Here is a 20,009-nt window from a genome sequence, read left to right as displayed (position 1 = left end):
GTCTATCGATTTGTTATAACTTTTTTGTATATGAAAATAAAAATTCAACTTTACTTTAAATTTTTATTTAGTATGACACGATTAGTTACGTAATATATTGACTCTATGAAAATGTTTTTGTTAATATCTGATCTCTTGTTTTGTTTTCTGCTTGTTATTTATCCGAAATAATAGTTATTTCCATGTTAATTAATCATTTAATATTTAGAGTGTGGGAGGGGTTAGGTCTGAATTTTACTTTTTTCAGAGCGGCCTGGTTTCCATACGATAATTAATTAATTTCCAAGATTTATATTATCAATACGTATATAATAAGAATATTTATTTATGTTAAATGATTACTTACATAAACTTAAGTTATGTTTTGTTGTAATTAATATTATCAATGAACAAATGAATTGTGTAAATAATGTGAGTTAATTACTCTCGTTGGAACATGATACAATGACATCGTTATGATCCAAGGTAACCTCCTTATCAATAAACTTAAGAAATAATAATTCGATTTTCAACTTAAGCTTGCTTAATGACGTAACGCAGTAATGGGAAGGGGTAAGATACTTAAAATTTTATATACTTATTAATAAATCTATATTAATCACACCCTGGAACGAACATATTCTAATACAAAAATAAATACAATAACAAAAATTTATTTATATCTAATCGCTGTCGTACGTCTGTCAACAAGATACTTAGCATTTAGAGCAAAATTCTCCCTGGTTGATATTACACACTGAGCTTGTAGAGGGAGTAGATGACTCACTCTTTTAACGAAAAAGGCGTGATTTATTTCTAGATAAACTTAAACCTGCCACTAAAATCAATATTAAATTTTGAATTGAGCAAAAAGATGATCGCAAGAGGATGCAAACTTGGTAAATATTTACCAAATCATATTATTGACTTACAAATAAAGTAAACATACCACTTAATGCCTTTTTTTCTGCTCATTACAAATATATTAATCATTTTTGTCGGAACTGAATTCTACTCTCACCCCTATTTATACCAATTCAGGGTATATATTTGCACATTATGAGGGTGGGGGTAAATTTTATTTCTGATTTATATGGGAGGTAAGTTTAAACTTCCCCCCCTTATGTGCAAATATATACCCTGAATTGGTATATTTTAGGGTGGGGGTTAAAAGTCATTTCCGACAAAAATGATTATTATATCCGTAAGGAGCATACAAAAAGGCATCGAGTGGTATATTTGCTTTATTTATAATTCAATAATATGGTTGGGTAAAAATTTACCGCAAACTTTAAAATGCTGCGAATTTATCATCAAAAGTAATACAAAATGGGTTAATGCAAACTACTGAATAACGATGCAAAAGCTTGTCTCTATAATCTTAATCGTTTCGTCACTTTGGAATCCTTTGCAGGTAAAGTAATTTGGGGGAGATTAAACAAGGACATCCCTCCTATCGATAACAAGCCGGTTCTCATCTGTTATTACATCCCAAACATGATTTTATTACCAAGAAAGAAAAACTTAGAGGAAAATAAAGACTAGAAAGCAATATGGTTGCCAGGATGGCGACCCATGGATTTTTTATTATCGAAAAACCGTTCGAAGGTGAAAGTTTGATAATGCAAGCATTCAGACGTGGTTCAATCGCAGGAACAGCAAAACCCTTTCCCGTATTCTGTCAGGGACGCTAAACATTCAATGTTTATAAATTTTTGACGTGATTTAGATAGTTTTTGTAGGAGAGAGGCGCGGCTGTGGGGGGGGGGCAGCTGTCCCCCCAATAATTTTGAGAAAAAATAGGGTACTTGTGCATTATACCGTATCCACGAAAGATGTCAAGTTTGGCTAATGTTAATGAAATATAATAAAATAGGATTAAGATATAATAGTTTAGAAACAAATTTGGGCTTTATATTTGCACTTGGGGGGGGAGGGGGGTTGTTGGGAGGGTGGTAAAGCATAGCATATATTAAATACGTAACCCTAACCTAGCCTAGGTACCTTCCCCCCCCCCTAAACCCCAAAAAACAACAGTTTAAATATTGTAAACGCAATTAGCAATCACGCTTTGCCATCCATTTATCTCTTGCAAATACCCGTTTGACGGATTTCCATTAGTAGTTCCTTGTGTACTGGTGCGTTATACGGACACTTTTATATAATGTACAACGAAACCAGTGAAGAAAAACCCGTTAAACAGGCTATTCTCGAGATATCGCTATACATAAATGACTGCAAAACTGTGGTTTCTCAATGAGTCACAATATTTAAACGATTCTTTTTTGGGGTTTAAGGGGGGAAAAGGTACCTAGGTTAGGTTAGGTTAAGTATTTAATATACCTATGCTTTACCCCCCGCCCCACCCCCCAACCCCCAATGTGCAAATATATAGCCCAAATTTGTTTATAGGCTATTATGTATAGACCCCGGCGCCGCGCCAATGAGGTAAGACTGGTGGTGGTGGGGCAAAAAAAAGCGCCGGCAGCGTGGTACCGATACTTTCACTGTTGCCTGCAAGCATTATCGTTTCTATCTGCCGTCCTCACATCGTAGCTTAAAAGCGAAACCGATTCGAACATAATTATGCGCTAAAAACTTCAATAGGTACTGACGGGAAACTGGCCTCTTTCGTTATTCATCAAGAGAAGTAGAAATCTGGTAGAAACGAAATGGCTGTGGCGTTTCAGAACCCTTGCATAATACGAGTAGTTGAAGTATCTATTAGCTATGTATTCTTAACATAAATAATTATCACAATTAGTAGTTTTTTTCATCGAGCGTTGCTGCATACAAAACTTAAAATACCATATCACAAAATTCGTCAGTTATCTGGGTAAAAACTTTGAATATAACTTTGAACTTAGAAGCTTAATTTTTTCATAATGCTCTTTGCCTATATCTATTTTGTCACCTTTAAAACAGTTGAAATGGGGGACTTTGATACTGATTGTTTTGTTTTTTTTTGCTCTTTTGGATTCCTAAAAAGCCTTTTTGTATTAAAAACTCGTTTTTAATAACAACTTTAAAAAAAATACATTTTGAAGTTTTTTTGGCTCCTTTATAGAATATATGTCATGTAGGTTAAGGCTGAACTGCTGCTTTTTTATTGCTTTTGGCTGCTCTTTTGGATATTATTCATTTTTTCTTTTGAGGATTCATTCCAAATTATAAACTGATAAATACCTAATATCAGTCAAATTATGAACTGCATCTAAAAAGAGTAAATTTATCAAATTGAAAAATACACGATGAACACCTCACATGAGAACACTTCAATTACAATGAAACAAAAAACCCTTAATGGTTTATTCGGTATGAAGAAAAATGAAGGGCCAGCTATTTTCTTAGGTAAAAAATGAAAAGCTCATCCGTTTTAAATGTAATTAAATGAAATAATATGCAGACTGAAGTAGCTCCAGGAAGATGTTGAGATTTTCATCTTAGTTAGTAACTTTTAATCTAAGCAAAATGTTAGGACACTTAGTATCAGTTATTGAGTTTAAGCTTTGATTTCCAAACGCTCAAAAAAAATTACCAAATTTAAAAAAGTCACAACAATAAGACGCCTGTAGTCAAAATAGTCAAGGACTCCTCTTAAATCCTCAACCAGGTTCAAAGCTTCTGCTATGGTCATTTCCATGGAAATCTCCAAAGAGTTTCTTTTTAAAATAGCTTTCAAGCGTAGTTAGAGGTGTTTAGCCTTTTTTAATTTTCTTCAAAGCTTTGAAAAAAGTGTTATAATATTCCAAATGTTATATGTGTTATATTTGTGCATATTTTTGGTAATCATTTGAGGGATATCGAATTTTTTAAACTACTGTAGACACATAAGAACGTTGCAACATCTAGTACCCTGAGGTCATAAGACTGTCCAAGACTCCTCCTTGAACCTCCCAAATTGAAAGCTTTTATTATTACCTGGCCTTTTAATGTAACTTGGGCACTGGACAAAGGGCGCCATTGTCACTCGAGCGCAACGTTAGGTGGGGATGTCGATATTGCTTTCGTCACACCAATTCCTTTTAGTGTGAATCTGCCAGGTACTTATGAATGAATGTTTTCAAAGTAAACCCGTTTCATCAATAAGGAAAAAACGGGTTGGACGCATATGTCCCTTTCCCCTTGGACTATAAAACCATGCAAGTGCTGTATCTAGTATAACTCAGGAAAATCTTGTTAATTTTTGTCAACTTTTCAACTTTTTGGCATCCCTGCTTTCAATAAAAAAAAATCAAGGTACTATCACTTAAATATAATAACTCCCTATCCCCCCCTCTGGATACCATCTTGATCGGATACTGCCTCTGCTTTAAATAAAAAAATTAACTTATTGGCACCCTGCTTTCAAAAAAAGAATCGAGGTATTATCATTTAAATATTATAGCTCACTACCCCCCCCCGCGGGATACCACCTTGATAAGATACCGTCTCAGCTTTCATTAGAAAGATAATTTACTTGATAATTAACTAGGTCACTATATGGTTCAAACAAACACGCAAAATAACGTTAAACAGCTTAGTGTTCCTTGAAAAAAAAATTGAGGATATGAGTAAAGCGGTCCATGGAAAGCAAAAAAATAGCGAAATTATTCAGATATTCATCAAGGTTCTAAGATACTGAATCATACGTTCGTCGTGGCATTCAATAAGATCCGAGGAATCTAACTTAGAGGGATCACATACACAATCCAAGTAAGGCCAGCAGCCTTATGAGAAATTGCAAAATACCATAGACAATGAACAAGTCCCAATGGGGGGCCCTGGGTCTATCAAAATATTTCAATGGTTTCCCAGGGAATTTGATAACATTTTCTTCTGTCTCCACTTTAAATGAAAAAAATTATTATCTTTTTGGCATCTCTGCTTTCAATAAAAAATGAGGTATTATCATTTGAAAATGATAGCCCCCTACCCCTCCCCCTATAAGCAATAATTTACAATTTATTTATAAGTCATATTTTTGGGGTAACTTCCGGTTCGATCTTTAATTCCCCTAGTCTATAGCTAAATTTTGTCTCAATAGCTGTAGAAACAATCTGTCGGCTGTCAATTTCAAAATCGAACTGAAGGCTGAAGCTGTATAGTAGTGAATGCGTTTTATAATTCTATTCAACCTTAAAATAAAATTCTTGACTACGAATGATATAAGAAATAGGGATTGGGAAACTGCATTCGAAATGATTTAAACTCATTTCATAAAGACGATACTTTTTTTGTCAACATATGAAAAACTGTCTATATTGTAATATTTGCAGTAGCATACTACATCTATCTTGTTTTATGCACAGTAACGAAAGAGACGAAAATTAATGACGACGCGCGCAGTGAAGAACTAGCGTACGCGAAGCAATATTTAGCAGGGAAAGTTACTGGCGATAAATCGCCAAGGCTGATACCTTGATTGCGTGATTTTCGGGGATTTGGAAAACCATTTTTTTTTTCGGGGAAATACCCAAAAATTCGGGGATAGTGCAAACCCTGCTTGATCGTTAATCTAAAAAATCGAAATACTAAACCACATGAGAAGGACAAGCTCCGACTTTACGGTTGACGCAATAAAGAATTGCCGCATAAATAATTTAAAGTCGACAGAACGCCACCGCCTCTGCCACAGGCGGCGTGCCTGCGGCGCGCCGGCAGCGTTACGACACTTCGGCAGCGTTTGACCAGGCCTCTCGTCGGTGGCGTTCGGTCGATCCGCCGGCGCGGCACCGGGGTCTAACTATGTATTCATCCAATTTTATTATATTTCATTAGCATTAACCAAAATTGACTTTTTAGAAGAGTCCACATGATACACCTGTAGCGTTCCTTCTACAGTACGGTGACCGGCGTTTACCAGCCCCCGAGGAAAATACCCCCCCCCCGTGAAAAATAAGGCTCCAGATTTTTATTTTTTTTATTTCCGGAGGGGGAAGTGATTTTTTTACTCGTGTATTATGAGCAACTCACTCAAGTTTACGCTAGTAGTAGTGATGTATTGACGATAGGTAGCGGGGTCCTATCCTTTTTGCATATATTAATATCTCGGAGCAGACAGTACCCTTTTATTGTGTCAATCTAAGGAAACGGACAGTACCCCTTTTTATGTCAATATAAGAAAGTGCACAGTACCCGTACCATACAAGCGCACAGTACCCCCACCATACAAGCGGGCTATCATTCCAAGCAGACATATAGAGAATCTTATGGTGCATTTTCCATCCATTACCTCTAGACATTAGAAAATCCATATTACCCTTTATACATGCATCATAAAAAAATCACCACGCCTAAAAAGTCGTATCTTTGGTTTTTTTTAAATGTTGTAATTATAATCAACATACCATGAAAATTCGTGCTGTTCACAGTACATTGATTTTTATATTAGAATTCATGTTTCTGATAAAGTCATGGCTGTTTTCATACATCGATGGTTGTTTTCCTGGTATGGTTAAACGAACTTGATGGTTTCGAAATTTAGGCAATATGTTAGGCGTTTTTATTTTATGTTTCACCTTGAAAACGGGTATATGAACTCTAATGATGAGTTATTTTCTCAGTTCAAAAAACAATCCTTAGAAATCCTTAGAAATCAAGTAGTGAGGTGATTATGAGTATGAACCATCAAGGACCGTAAGCAACATAGACCCTAACTACCAAGGGCCTCAACCTCAGAAGCTTCCCCATACCCCCAACCTGCAAGGGGCCCCCTCCCCCCACTTTTTGCCCCCCCCCTTTTGACAATTTTTTCAACTTTTTTTTATATGTCTAAAAATCAGCACTCAACATGTTCCATCTAAAAATTGGTTTCACGAGGAAAAAATAAAAAAGTCAATGTACAAAATTCACGAAGAGAAAAACAACAACATGCAAAAAGTTTCACGAATAAAAAAATTAACATGTAACAAGTTCCATGAGCAAAACCAGTTTCTTTTGGATAAAAATCAATGTATAAGTTTCACAAAGATAAAATCAACATCTAACAAGGCTCCTGAAAAAAAACCTGCATGCAACAAGTTACACATACAAAAAAAGCACGCAACAAGTTCCATGGAGAGAATCAGCTTCAAGATGAGGAAAATCAATGTGAAAATTTCAAGATGAGAAAAGACGACATGCAACAAGCTTTATGAACAAAAAAATATGCAACAAGTTCTATGAAAAAAATAAGCACGCGACAAGTTCCTTGGACAAAATGAGTTTCACGAGGAGAAAAATCAGTGAACGAGTTTCGCAAAGAGAAAAAAAATCACCATGCAACAAGTTTTACGAACAACTAAAAAGCAGTCATAACACACAAAAATCCACGATCAAAAAATATGCATGCAGTATGTTCCATGAACAAAATTAGTTTCAGGAGGAGAAAAAAATCAATGTACATGTTTCACGAAGAGAAAAAATCAACCTGCAACAAGTTTCATGAATCAAAACAGCGCATGTAATCAGTTCCACGTACAAAAAAAAACAATCAGCACGCAATAAGTTCAATTCACAAAATCATTTTCACGAAGAGAAAAATCAATGTACAAGTTTCGAGAAGAGAATAAACAAAATCACACTGCAACACGGTTCACGAACAAAAGATCATCACTCAACAAGTTCCACGAACATAAATAGCCGTGCAACAACTTCCATGAACAAAACCAGTTTTCTCAATAAGGAAAATCCTTCTAGAAGCTTCACGAAGAGAAAAATCAACATTGAACATGGATCACGAACAAAAAAATATGTATGCAATAAGTTTCGTGAACAGAATTAGTTTCACTAGGTAGAAAAAAAATCAATGTAGTTGTTTCTCGAAGAGAAAAAATAAATATGCAGCAAGTCAGGAATAAAAAATCAGCACGCAACAAGTTCTACGAACAAAATCAGTTTAACGGGGAGAAAAATCATTGTTTAAGTTTTGCGAAAAGAAAAAATCAGCATGCAACAAGTTTCACGAAGAAAAATCAGCACTCAACAAGTTCCACAAACATAAATCAGCAAGGTCAATGTTCCATACACAAAATGGGCTTCAAGAGAAGAAGAAAAAAATCAATTTGCAAGTTTCACGAAGAAAAAATCAACATGCAACAAGTTTCATGAACAAAAAACCATCATGCAACAAGTTCCATGAACAACAATCAGCGCGCAAAAAGTTCCTTGAACAAAGTCAGTTTCACGAGGAGAAAAATCAGTGTACAAGTTTCGTGAAGAGAAGAAAAAGCAACATGCAACAAGTTTCACGAACACAAAAAAATCAGCACGCAACAAGTTCCAGAATCAGAAAAATATGCATGCAGTATGTTAAATGGACAAAATTAGTTTTAGGAGGAGAAAAAAAAACAGTGTACATGTTTCACGAAGAGAAATAATCAACATGCAACAAGTTTCACGAATAAAAAACAGCATGCAAAAAGTTCCACAAGCTAAAAAAAACAATCAGCACACAACAAGTTCAATTAATAAAATCAGTTTCACGAGGTGAAAAATCAATGTACAAGTTTCGCGAAGAGAAAAAAAACAGGATGCAACAAGTTTCACAAAACAAAATGATTGCTCAACAAGTTCCACGAACTAAAATCAGCATGCAACAAGTTCCAAAATCAGCATGCAACAAGTTTCACGAAGATAAATTAGCACTCAACATGTTCCACAAACATAAATCAGCACAGTCAAGTTCAATGAACAAAATTGGCTTCAAGAGAAGAAAAAAAATCAATGTGCAAGTTTGATGAAGAGAAAAATCAACATGCAACAAGTTCAGCACGCAACAAGTTCCAGAATCAGAAAAATATGCATGAAGTATGTTCCATGGACGAAATTAGTTTTAGGAGGAGAAAAAAAATCAATGTACATGTTTCACGAAGAGAAAAAATCAACATGCAACAGGTTTCACAAATAAAAAACAGCATGCAACAAGTTCGACGGACTAAAAAAACAATCAGCACGCAAAAGGTTCCATTAACAAAATCTGTTTCACGAGGTGATAAATCAATGTACAAGTTTCGCGAAGAGAAAAAAAACAGGCTGCAACAAGTTTCACAAACGAAAAAATCATCACTGAACAAGTTCCACGAACATAAATCAGTATGCAAAAAGTTCCATGAACAAAATCAGCACGTGACAAGTTTCTTGAACAAAATCAGTTTCACGAGGAGAAAAATCAGTGAACGAGTTTCGCAAAGAGAAAAAAAATCACCATGCAACAAGTTTTACGAACAACAAAAAAGCAGTCATAACACACAAAAATCCACGATCAAAAAAATATGCATGCAGTATGTTCCATGAACAAAATTAGTTTCAGGAGGAGAAAAAAATCAATGTACATGTTTCACGAAGAGAAAAAAACAACCTGCAACAAGTTTCACGAATAAAAAAACAGCAAGTAACCAGTTCCACGTACAAAACAAAACAATCAGCACGCAACAAGTTCCATTAATAAAATCAGTTTCACGAAGAAAAAATAAATATACAAGTTTCGAGAAGAGAATAAACAAAATCACACTGCAACACGTTTCACGAACAAAAGATCATCACTCCACAAGTTCCACGAACATAAATCAGCGTTCAACAAGTTCCATGAACAAAACCAGTTTTCTCAATAAGGAAAATCATTGTAGAAGTTTCACGAAGAGAAAAATCAACATTGAACATGGATCACGAACAAAGAAATATGCATGCGATAAGTTCCGTGAACAAAATTAGTTTCACTAGGTAGAAAAAAAATCAGTGTACTTGTTTCACGAAGAGAAAAAATAAATATGCAACAAGTTTCAGGAATAAAAAATCAGCACGCAACAAGTTCTACGAACAAAATCAGTTTAACGGGGAGAAAAATCATTGTTTAAGTTTTGCGAAAAGAAAAAATCAAAAAACAACATGAAGCAAGTTTCAAGAAAAAAATTCAACAGGAAGCAAGTCCCAGAAACAAAAATCAGCTTTCAATATGTTCCAAGATCAAAATCACTTTCACGAGGAAAAAATCAATGTATAATCTTCACGAAGAGAGAAAACAACATGCAACAAGTTTCACGAAAAAAAACCTTAGTAATCCACAAGTAGATCAACATGCAAAAAGTTTCACGAACAAAAAATAAATGGCATGGTCCACCACGCCAAGTGAACCTAATCGAACCTCACTTGAATGCAGTTATTTTAAAAAAAGGGTGGTATTGTAGGTTGGCTGCAGGTACCCAGTTGCACGCTCTTTTTATTTTTTGTTCGTGAAACTTGTTGCATGTTGATTTACTTGTGGATTACTAAAGTTGTTATTCGTGAAACTTGTTGTATGTTGTTTTTTCTCTTCGTGAAGATTATACATTGATTTTTTCCTCGTGAAAGTGATTTTGATCTTGGAACATGTTGAGTGCTGATTTTTGTTTCTGGGACTTGCTTCCTGCTGAAATTTTTTAGTGTAACTTGCTTCATGTTGTTTTTTGTCTTCGTGGAATTTTTAAATTGATTTTTTTTCTCCTCGCGAAGTCAATTTTGTTCATGGATCTTATTCTGTGCTGATTTATGTTCGTGGAAAAAATTATGTTGATTTTTTTCTGATTTTGTTCATGGAACTTTTTGCATGCTGATTTATGTTCGTGGAAGTTGTTGAGTGAAGATTGTTGTTGTTTGTGAAACTTGTTGTTGCTTCATGTTGAAACTTTGTTGAAACTTGTGTTGGTTCATGTTGTTTTTTCTCTTAATGGAATTTTTACATTAATTTTTTTTTCTCCTCGCGAAGTCGATTTCGTTCATGGATCTTGTTCTGTGCTGATTTATGTTCGTGGAAAAAATCATGTTGATTTTTTTCTGGTTTTGTTCATGGAACTTGTTGCATGCTGATTTATGTTCGTGGAAGTTGTTGAGTGATGATTTTTTTATTTGTGAAACTTGTTGCAGTCTGATTTTTTTTTCTCTTCGCGAAACTTGTACATTGATTTTGTACCTCGTGAAACTGATTTTGTTAATGGAACTTGTTGCATGCTGTTTTTTATTCGTGAAACTTGTTGCATGTTGATTTTTTCTCTTTGTGAAACATGTACATTGAATTTGTTTCTCCTCCTAAAACTAATTTTGTCCATAGAACATACTGCATGCATATTTTTCTGATTCTGGAACTTGTTGCGTGCTGATTTTCTTTTGTTCGTGAAACTTGTTGCATGTTGCTTTTTTTCTCTTCGCGAAACTTGTACACTGATTTTTCTCCTCGTGAAACTGATTCTGTTCAAGGAACTTGTTGCTTGCTGATTGCTGTTCATGGAACTTGTTACATGATGGTTTTTGTTCATAAAACTTGATTTTTTTTCCACATAGTGAAACTAATTTTGTTCATAAAACCTATTGCATGCATATTCTATGCTCGTGATTCATTTTACATGTTGATTTTTCTCTTCTTGAATCATCTATAATGATTTTTATCATTGAAAAAACTGGTTTTGTTCATGGAACTTGTTGCATGCTGATTTATGTTCGTGGAAGTTGTTGAGTGATGATTTTTTTTGTTTGTGAAACTTGTTGCAGCCTGCTTTTTTTTTCTCTTCGTGGAACTTGTACATTTATTTTTCACCTCGTGAAACTGATTTTGTTAATGGTACTTGTTGCGTGCTGATTGTTTTTTTAGTTCGTAGAACTTGTTGCATGCTCTGTTTTATTCGTGAAACTTGTTGCACGTTGATTTTTTCTCTTCTTGAAACATGTACATTGATTTTTTTTTCTCCTCCTAAAACTAATTTTGTCCAAGGAACATACTGCATACATATTTTTCTGATTCTGGAACTTGTTGCGTGCTGATTTTAATTTTTTCGTGAAACTTGTTGCATGTTGCTTTTTTTCTCTTCGCGAAACTTGTACACTGATTTTTCTCCTTGTGAAACTGATTTTGTCCAAGGAACTTGTTGCGTGCTGATTATTGTTCATGGAACTTGTTTCATGATGGTATTTTGTTCATGAAACTTGATGTTTTTTCCAGATAGTGAAACTAATTCTGTTCATGGAACTTATTGCATGCATGTTCTATTCTTGTGATTCATGTTACATGTTGATTTTTCTCTTCGTGAAACATCTACAATGATATTTATCATTGAGAAAACTGGTTTTATTCATGGAATTTGTTGCATGCTGATTTATGTTCGTGCAACTTGTTGAGTGATGATTTTTTTGTGAAACTTGTTGCAGCCCGTTTTTTTTCTCTTCGCGAAACTTGTACATTGATTTTTCACCTCGTGAAACTGATTTTGTTCAGGAAACTTGTTGCGTGCTGATTGTTGTTCATGGAACTTGTTGCAAGATGGTTTTTTGTTCATGAAACTTGTTGCATGTTGATTTTTCTCTTCGTCAAACTTGCACATTGATTTTTTTCTTCTCTTGAAGCCAATTTTGTTCATGGAACTTGACCCTGCTGATTTATGTTTCTGGAAAATGTTGAGTGCTAATTTTTCGTCGTGAAACTTGTTGAATGCTGATTTTGGAACTTGTTGCATGCTGATTAATGTTCGTGGAACTTGTTGAGTGATGATTTTTTTTGTTTGTGAAACTTGCTGCATCCTGTTTCTTTTTCTCTTCGCGAAACTTGTATATTGATTTTTCACCTCGTGAAACTGATTTTGTTAATGGAACTTGTTGCGTGCTGATTGTTTTTTTATTTCGTGGAACTTGTTGCATGCTGTTTTTATTCGTGAAACTTGTTGCATGTTGATTTTTTCTCTTTGTGAAACATGTACACTGATTTTTTTTCTCCTTCTAAAACTAATTTTGTCCATTTATCATACTGCATGCATGTTTTTCTGATTCTGGAAGATGTTGCATGCTGTTTTTTTGTTCGTGAAACTTGTTGCATGTTGCTTTTTTTCTCTTCACGAAACTTGTACTCTGATTTTTCTCTTCGTGAAACTGATTTTCTTCAAGGAACTTGTTGCGTGCTGATGGTTGTTCATGGAACTTGTTGCATGATGGTTTTTTGTTTTTGAAACTTGTTGCATGTTGATTTTTCTCCACTTGAAACTGATTTTGTTCAAGAAACTTGTTGCGTGCTGATTGTTGTTCATGGAACTTGTCGCATGATGGTTTTTTGTTCATGAATCTTATTGAATGTTGATTTTTCTCTTCTTGAAACTGATTTTGTTCAAGAAACTTGTTGCGTGCTGATTGTTGTTCATGGAACTTGTTGCATGATGGTTTTTTTCCTCATGAAACTTGATTTTTTTCCACATAGTGAAACTAATTTTGTTCATAGAACTTATTGCATGCATATTCTATTCTCGTGATTCATGTTACATGTTGATTTTTCTCTTCGTGAAACATCTACAATGATGTTTCTCATTGAGAAAACTGGTTGTTCGTGATCAATGTTAAATGTTGATTTTTCTCTTCGTGAATTTTCTACAATGATTTTCCTCATTGAGAAAACTGGTTTTGTTCATAGAACTTGTTGCATGCTGATTTATGTTCATGAAACTTGTTGAGTGACGATTTTTTGTTCGTGAAACGTGTTGCAGCGTGATTCTATTTAACCTCTTCGTGAAACTCGTACATTTATCTTTCTCTTCGTGAAACTGATTTTATTAGTGGAAGTTGTTTCGTGCTCAGTGTTTGTTTTGTTCGTGAAACTTGTTGCTTGCTGTTTTTTGTATTCGTGAAACTTGTTGCACGTTGATTTTTTCTCTTTGTGAAACAGGCTAATTGATCTTTTTTTCTCCTCCTGAAACTAATTTTGCTAAAGGAACATACTGCATGTATATTGTTTTTTTATCGTGGATTTTTTGTGTGCTGGCTGTTTTTTTTGTTCGTGAAACTTGTTGCATGTTGATTTTTTCCTCTTCGCGAAACTCGTACACTGAGTTTTCTCCTCGTGAGACTGATTTCGTTCAAGGAACTTGTTGCATGCTGTTTTTTATTCGTGAAACTTGTTGCACGTTGATTTTTTCTCTTCGTGAAACATGTACATTGATTATTTTCTCCTCCTAAAACTAATTTTGTCCATGGAAGATACTACATGCATATTTTTATGATTCTGGAACTTTTTGCGTGCTGATTTTTTTGTTCGTGAAACTTGTTGTATGTTGTTTTTTTTCTATTCGCGAAACTTGTACACTGGTTTTTCTCCTCGTGAAACTGATTTTGTTCAAGGAACTTGCTGCGTGCTGATTGTTGTTCACGGAACTTGTTGCATGATGATTTTTTGTTCATGAAACTTATTGCATGTTGATTTTTCTCTTCGTGAAACTTGCACATTGATTTTTTTCTTCTTCTCTTGAAGCCAATTTTGTTCATGGAACATTGACCGTGCTGATTTATGTTTTTGGAACTTGTTGAGTGTTGATTTTTCTTCTTAAAACTTGTTGCATGCTGATTTTTTTCTCTTGGCGAAACTTGAACAATGATTTTTCTCCCCGTCAAACTGATTTTGTTCGTAGAATTTGTTATGTGCTAATTTTTTATTCCTGAAACTTGTTGCATGTTTATTTTTTCTCTTCGTGAAACAAGTACATTGATTTTTTGTCTACCTAGTGAAACTAATTCTGTTCATGGAACTTATTGCATGCATATTTCTTTGTTCGTGATCCATGTTAAATTTGATTTTTCTCTTCGTGAAACTTCTACAAGGATTTTCCTCATTGAAAAAACTGGTTTTGTTCATGGAACTTGTTGCACGCTGATTTATGTTGGCGGAACTTGTTGAGTGATGATCTTTTGTTCATGAACCGTGTTGCAGTGTGATTTTGTTTATTCTCTTCTCGAAACTTGTACATTGACTTTGCTATTCATGAAACTGATTTTATTAATGGAAGCTGTTGCATGCTGATTGTTTTTTTTTGTTCGTGGAACTTGTTGCTTGCTGTTTTTTGATTCGTGAAACTTGTTGCAGGTTGTTTTTTTCTCTTCGTGAAACATGTACATTTATTTTTTTCTCCTCTTGAAACTAATTTTTTTCATGGTACATACTGCATGCACATTTTTTTGATCGTTGATTTTTGTGTGCTGATTGTTGTGTTTGTTCGTGAAACTTGTTGCATGTTGATTTTTTTTCTCTTTTGCGAGACTCGTACACTGATTTTTCTCCTCGTGAAACTGATCTTGTTCAAGGAACTTGTCGCCTGCTGATTTCTTTCATAGAACTTTTTGTATATTTTTTTTGTTCGTAAAACTTGTTGCATGTTGACTTTTCTCATCGTGAAACTTGCACATTGATTTTTCTCCTCTTGAAGCTGATTTTCCCCATGGAACTTGTTGCGTGCTGATTTTTTTTTTATGTGTAGCTTGTTGCATGCAGGTTTTTCTTCATGAACCTTGTTACATGGTGATTTTATCTTTGTGAAACTTATACATTGATTTTTCTTCAAATGAAACTGGTTTTGTTCATGGAACTTGTTACATGTTAATTTTTTTATTCGTGAAACTTATTGCATGTTGTTGTTTTTTTTTCTTCGTGAATTTTGTACATTGATTTTTTATTTTTTCCTCGTGAAACCAATTTGTAGATGGAACATGTTGAGTGCTGATTTTTAGACATGTAACAAAAAGTTGAAAAAATTGTCAAGAAAAAATAAAATGGGGGAGGGGAGGGGGCCCCTTGGAGGTTGGGGGTATGGGGAAGCTTCTGAGGTTGAGGTCCTTGGTGGTTAGGGTCAATGTTGCTTACGGCCCTTGATGGTTCATACTCATAATCACCTCACTACTTGATTTCCAAAAATTTCTAAGGATCGTTTTTTTGAACTGAGAAAATAACTCGTCATCAGAGTTTTTATACCCGTGTTCAAGGCTAAACATAAAAAAACACGCCTAACATTTCGCCTAGAATTTCGTAACCATCAAGTTTGTTTAACCATACCAGGAAAACAATCATCGATGTATGAAAACAGCCATATGTATTTATGATACATATTTTTTTATGATACATGTATAAAAGGTAATATGGATTTTTAATGTCACGAGATAATGGATGGAAAATGCACAATAAGATTCTCTATATGTCTGCTTGGAATGATAGCCCGCTTGTATGGTGGGGGTACTGTGCGCTTGTATGGTACGGGTACTGTGCACTTTCTTATATTGACATAAAAAGGGGTACTGTCTGCTTCCTTAAATTGACACAATAAGGGAGTACTGTGCGCTTCCTTGGATTGACACAGTAAAGGAGTACTGTCCGGTCGAAGATATTAATATATGCAAAAAGGATAGGGCCCCGCTACCTATCGTTAATACATCACTACTACTTACGCTATATAAAACTGGAGAACAAACTGGTTATTTTTGGTACTTATTTAATAATTTAACTTATTATCTTATTTAAACTTCTTTGGTACGCTATAATAATATTGGTACTGGTGCGTTTTATGGTACCCACCGCTATATACTTCACATAACGGTGGGTACCATAAAATGCAAGTACCAAAGTTATTATATAGCCTATGCCCTTTGACTATCCGGATATGGACCCCTCTTGCCTCCTCAATAAAAATACTGAAGCTACGCCCCTGGAAGGAGGGATACTACTCACCATCACTCCCTAGCCAAATCTTTCAGAACTTGCAAGAAACTGCTTTTTGGAGGACATATCCCCCCTAAGGTCTCAAGATTCACGAAATATAAGCCAGAAAGTGATACTGTATTTAAATAACAATCTACCGGGATTGCAGACAGGCTTTTCTTTTGTAAGGAGGGATGTAAGCTTGGGAACACGCCAAAATGTTGAATCGCATCTGTTTTACCCAAATCTCCAAATCGAGAATTGCACTTTTAGGCACCCTTCCTCCTTCTTTAGGAGACCAAAGATGGATCTTCCATAGTGCCGGTTCTAATACGTTTAAATCTTAATTACCTACTTTTGTGAATCTTACAGAGAGGGTCCAACAATTAACCCAACATTGGTCATGTTCTCTGACAACAGAATCCACAGGAGACTTAAAAATGGTTTCAGCTCTCCCCACTCATCCAAAATGATATGATATGTAGTAGGTCTGCGATTGGTTTTAGGCAGGGGGTTATTTTGCATGGGGAGAAGGGAGGGGGGTGGCAACCTCACTCTCCAGATCAAAGTTTACTCCCAAGACCGCAGTTTGCCCCCCAGGTTAAATACAGTTTCTGCAAAAAAATCGTGTCAACACTAAGATAAGCCTGCATAATTCAAGCGTCTACAGAAACGGGTCAGTTTTCTTTAGTAGCCTATATCTTTGCTATTATGGTAATATACTGATCATTTTTCAGTTTTCATTGTTATTTTCCCTTGTTTTGGGAAAATTGACGAACTCACCCCCCCGGATTTTGACGAAATTACGGCACCGGTGTTATGTATAGAAAGTTTTAAAATTATAAGTTTCTGTTATCCAATCGGTTATTTTTCAACATTAACCCCCCCCCAACATCCTGAAATTTCATAATTAAATTGTAAAATATAACAGTGTAATTAGAATGGAAAAACAGCCAATTTTTAATTAAGTCCCCTCTCATCCCTTCAATAGATCCCCATAAAGCCCTATGATCTAACATATACTAAAGGTTGCTGTTATTGTGGCTTTCCATTATTTTTGTGTTTATTTCTCATCAATAGTTGGCTCACAAAGCTAAATAAAAACATGCTTTTAAAATAGTCAGCAAGCTTTCATAGGGTCTAGGGCATATAACTATATCTGGCCTAACGAGCAGGAAAAGAGCAGGACATTTACGAATGGGAGTCCAATGAAAAATTTGCGTCAATCTAATTTCAGCCCTATACCTTTTTTTTACTGAATCCCCCTGCGCGTAATTTCATAAGAATCCTGGATGGGGGGGGGAGGGCAAATTTGAAGCCCAGTTTCCCTAATCAAGTGAAAATGACAGGGAAAACTAAAAAATTAGCCGTATAGTACCATAAAGACAAAGATAGCCTATACAAAAGAAAACTCACCCGTTTCTGTAGATGCTTGAATTATGCAGGCTTATCTTAGTTTTGACAAGATTTTTGAAGAAAGTAAATTTTAGCAAGGGGAGGGGGTAAACTAAGATTCTTTGGGGAGGGGATGACTGTTGCTCCCTATGCTCCATAGCAAATTACAACCCTGAATCCCTCCATCAAGGCCGTACCCAGAGAGGGGGTAGGGCGGTGTGAACCCCTCCCGAAATGTTGTACTACTCGAGAAACGTAACATAACCGAATACAAACATATTTTGTATCGGTTTTCCTAGTTTTTTTTTGTGTAACCCCCCCCCCCCCCGAAAAAAAAATCTTTGAGTTAAACCTCCTCCGAAAAAAAATCTTGGGTACAGCCTTGCCCTCCATCAGAAAATTATCTAAGTTTCTTGTGTGTGGATGGAAATATCGCATCTTTGAACTTTTTTGTACAAAACTCACAAAAGTAAGAAGAGCCTACCTTGCCTTTGCCTAGGTTTAGCTACAATTTACTAGAAAATTTTCAGAGGATTGAGTCACAAACTTTACTGTTTTCCTTCAAGACACAGTCCTTCAGTGAAAAATAAGCAGTAGTGTTGCCACTACGAATTTTCAAAGCCTGTGAAAAAACTGGCAAAAAACCTGTGACCACTTTCAGAGCGTGTTCAGGCCTTCTTACTACAGTTTACTTTTGGTACTCCGAAGTAGCAACACTAGAATGTTACTAGCACAGATACTTAAACCTGGGAAGATCTGCCTATGGCCCGAAAACATTTCATGGAAAATCGAGAGGCATGGTACCTAGTGGTCTGTTCCCTGCATGACTTCTGCAGGTATTTCCAGGTTTGACATTAACGCTACCTATAAATTAAATATAGCGCTTGTTCAACTTCAATAGATGGGAAAAAGATATCGTCATCGAGAATGTCAACAGAGCGAAATTGTATATCGATACTGCTACCCATCTTATTCAAAAAGTAAAGAACCAATCATCGAGAATCATTTTCAATTCGACAATTGCATTAGTTACGTGAAACAGATGCGAGTCGTTCATCTTCGGTAGCTATTAAGGATCTTTTGGTTCGACAAGGTCTGAACGGCTGTAATAGGGAAATATCTGTTTTGACCTACGTTAAACTACATCGTTTTAAAGTTGAAAATAATATTATTAAATCCACATGGAAAAAAGTGTGATCACTTCCGCAAGGTTTCCTACATCATGTAATTGCACCTAAAAGTTCAGACGCATGGAATTTTTCTTAAAGACCATGTGGGAAAATGTGGCCTTAAAATGACTGGAAGCCATATTAAAGATGGGTTGATTCTTCGTCTTCATGTCCAATTTTCGGTGAAAACTTGATGAAATGACGCTTTTTTATCGATATAGTGACGGTTAATGATTGTGACGGATTTTGTCTATGAAATGCCGCTTTTTGTCGATAAAATGACGGTTTTTGTAGATGAAATGACGGTTAGCAATTGTGATGGATTTTTGTCAAAATCAGTAAAAAAAACTAATAGTAGATAATTTCGGAGACCACACTGCCTTTCCATGACGATAAATAAAAGTTCAAATAGGGATAAAATCCTTTTAATAGACAGTGATGAAATTCACAAAAATACCAGATATTTCGGGCACATATACAGTGACCGTCATCAGTAGTTTTACTACTGATGACGGTCACTGTATATGTGACCGAAATATCTGGTATTTTTGTGAATTTCTATCATCACTGTCTATTAAAAGGATTTTATCCCTATTTGAACTTTTATTTAAAACTAATAGTTAAATAGTTTTCTTTAATAGTTAGCGTGGTTAAGTCCCAAGGTTGGACCTCAAAAGGAACAGGGACTAGAAAAGGCTGTGGGGTATTATCCTTTTAGTGTCTGTTTAAGGGAAGGCCGAAAAAAAAATTTATGTGTAACGCGAAGGATAATGTGTTCCATTGCCAATTTATTCTGCTTTCTAAGTGCCGAGATCGTAGCTTGGAAGTCAGAGATATCGTAGGCAGCACAGCGCTGTCTAAATAAAGAACGATGTTGGCACATTGTATTATTTATTTTTTGGTTGGTTTTAGACCAGGGCATTTCGTATCGAAGGAATTGTCGTAGAAACTTCGAAAAGTGCTAATTCGATTGGAAATTGGAAGGGCTCATGCCCTGTTTAATAGTCGAAAGTGATTGAAAGGCAACTAACACCCCTTCC

At 35.3% G+C, this 20,009-nt stretch overlaps 1 pseudogene across 2 annotated transcripts in view; it reads right to left on the bottom strand.

The window, feature by feature from the left end:
• LOC148939297 (protein adenylyltransferase Fic pseudogene) overlaps positions 1–20,009 on the bottom strand; it is a 47,533-nt pseudogene that overhangs the window by 17,026 nt on the left and 10,498 nt on the right. Inside the window, exon 1 of one of the 2 annotated variants that reach the window (XR_016143536.1) lies at positions 18,285–18,340. The exons of the other annotated variant lie outside the window; for it this stretch is intronic. The product of XR_016143536.1 is annotated as a protein adenylyltransferase Fic pseudogene, transcript variant X2 (transcript). Of the gene's footprint in view, positions 1–18,284; positions 18,341–20,009 lie in introns of those variants that run through there. 2 annotated transcript variants of the gene reach the window in all.

The sequence above is a fragment of the Artemia sp. Qi Xiang Cuo genome, chromosome 21 (assembly GCF_049724085.1).
Source record: "Artemia sp. Qi Xiang Cuo chromosome 21, ASM4972408v1, whole genome shotgun sequence".
Lineage (NCBI taxonomy): Eukaryota > Metazoa > Arthropoda > Branchiopoda > Anostraca > Artemiidae > Artemia > Artemia sp. Qi Xiang Cuo.
The sequence above is the reverse complement of the archived record's forward strand: the minus strand, read 5'-3'. Positions and strand labels throughout refer to the sequence as shown.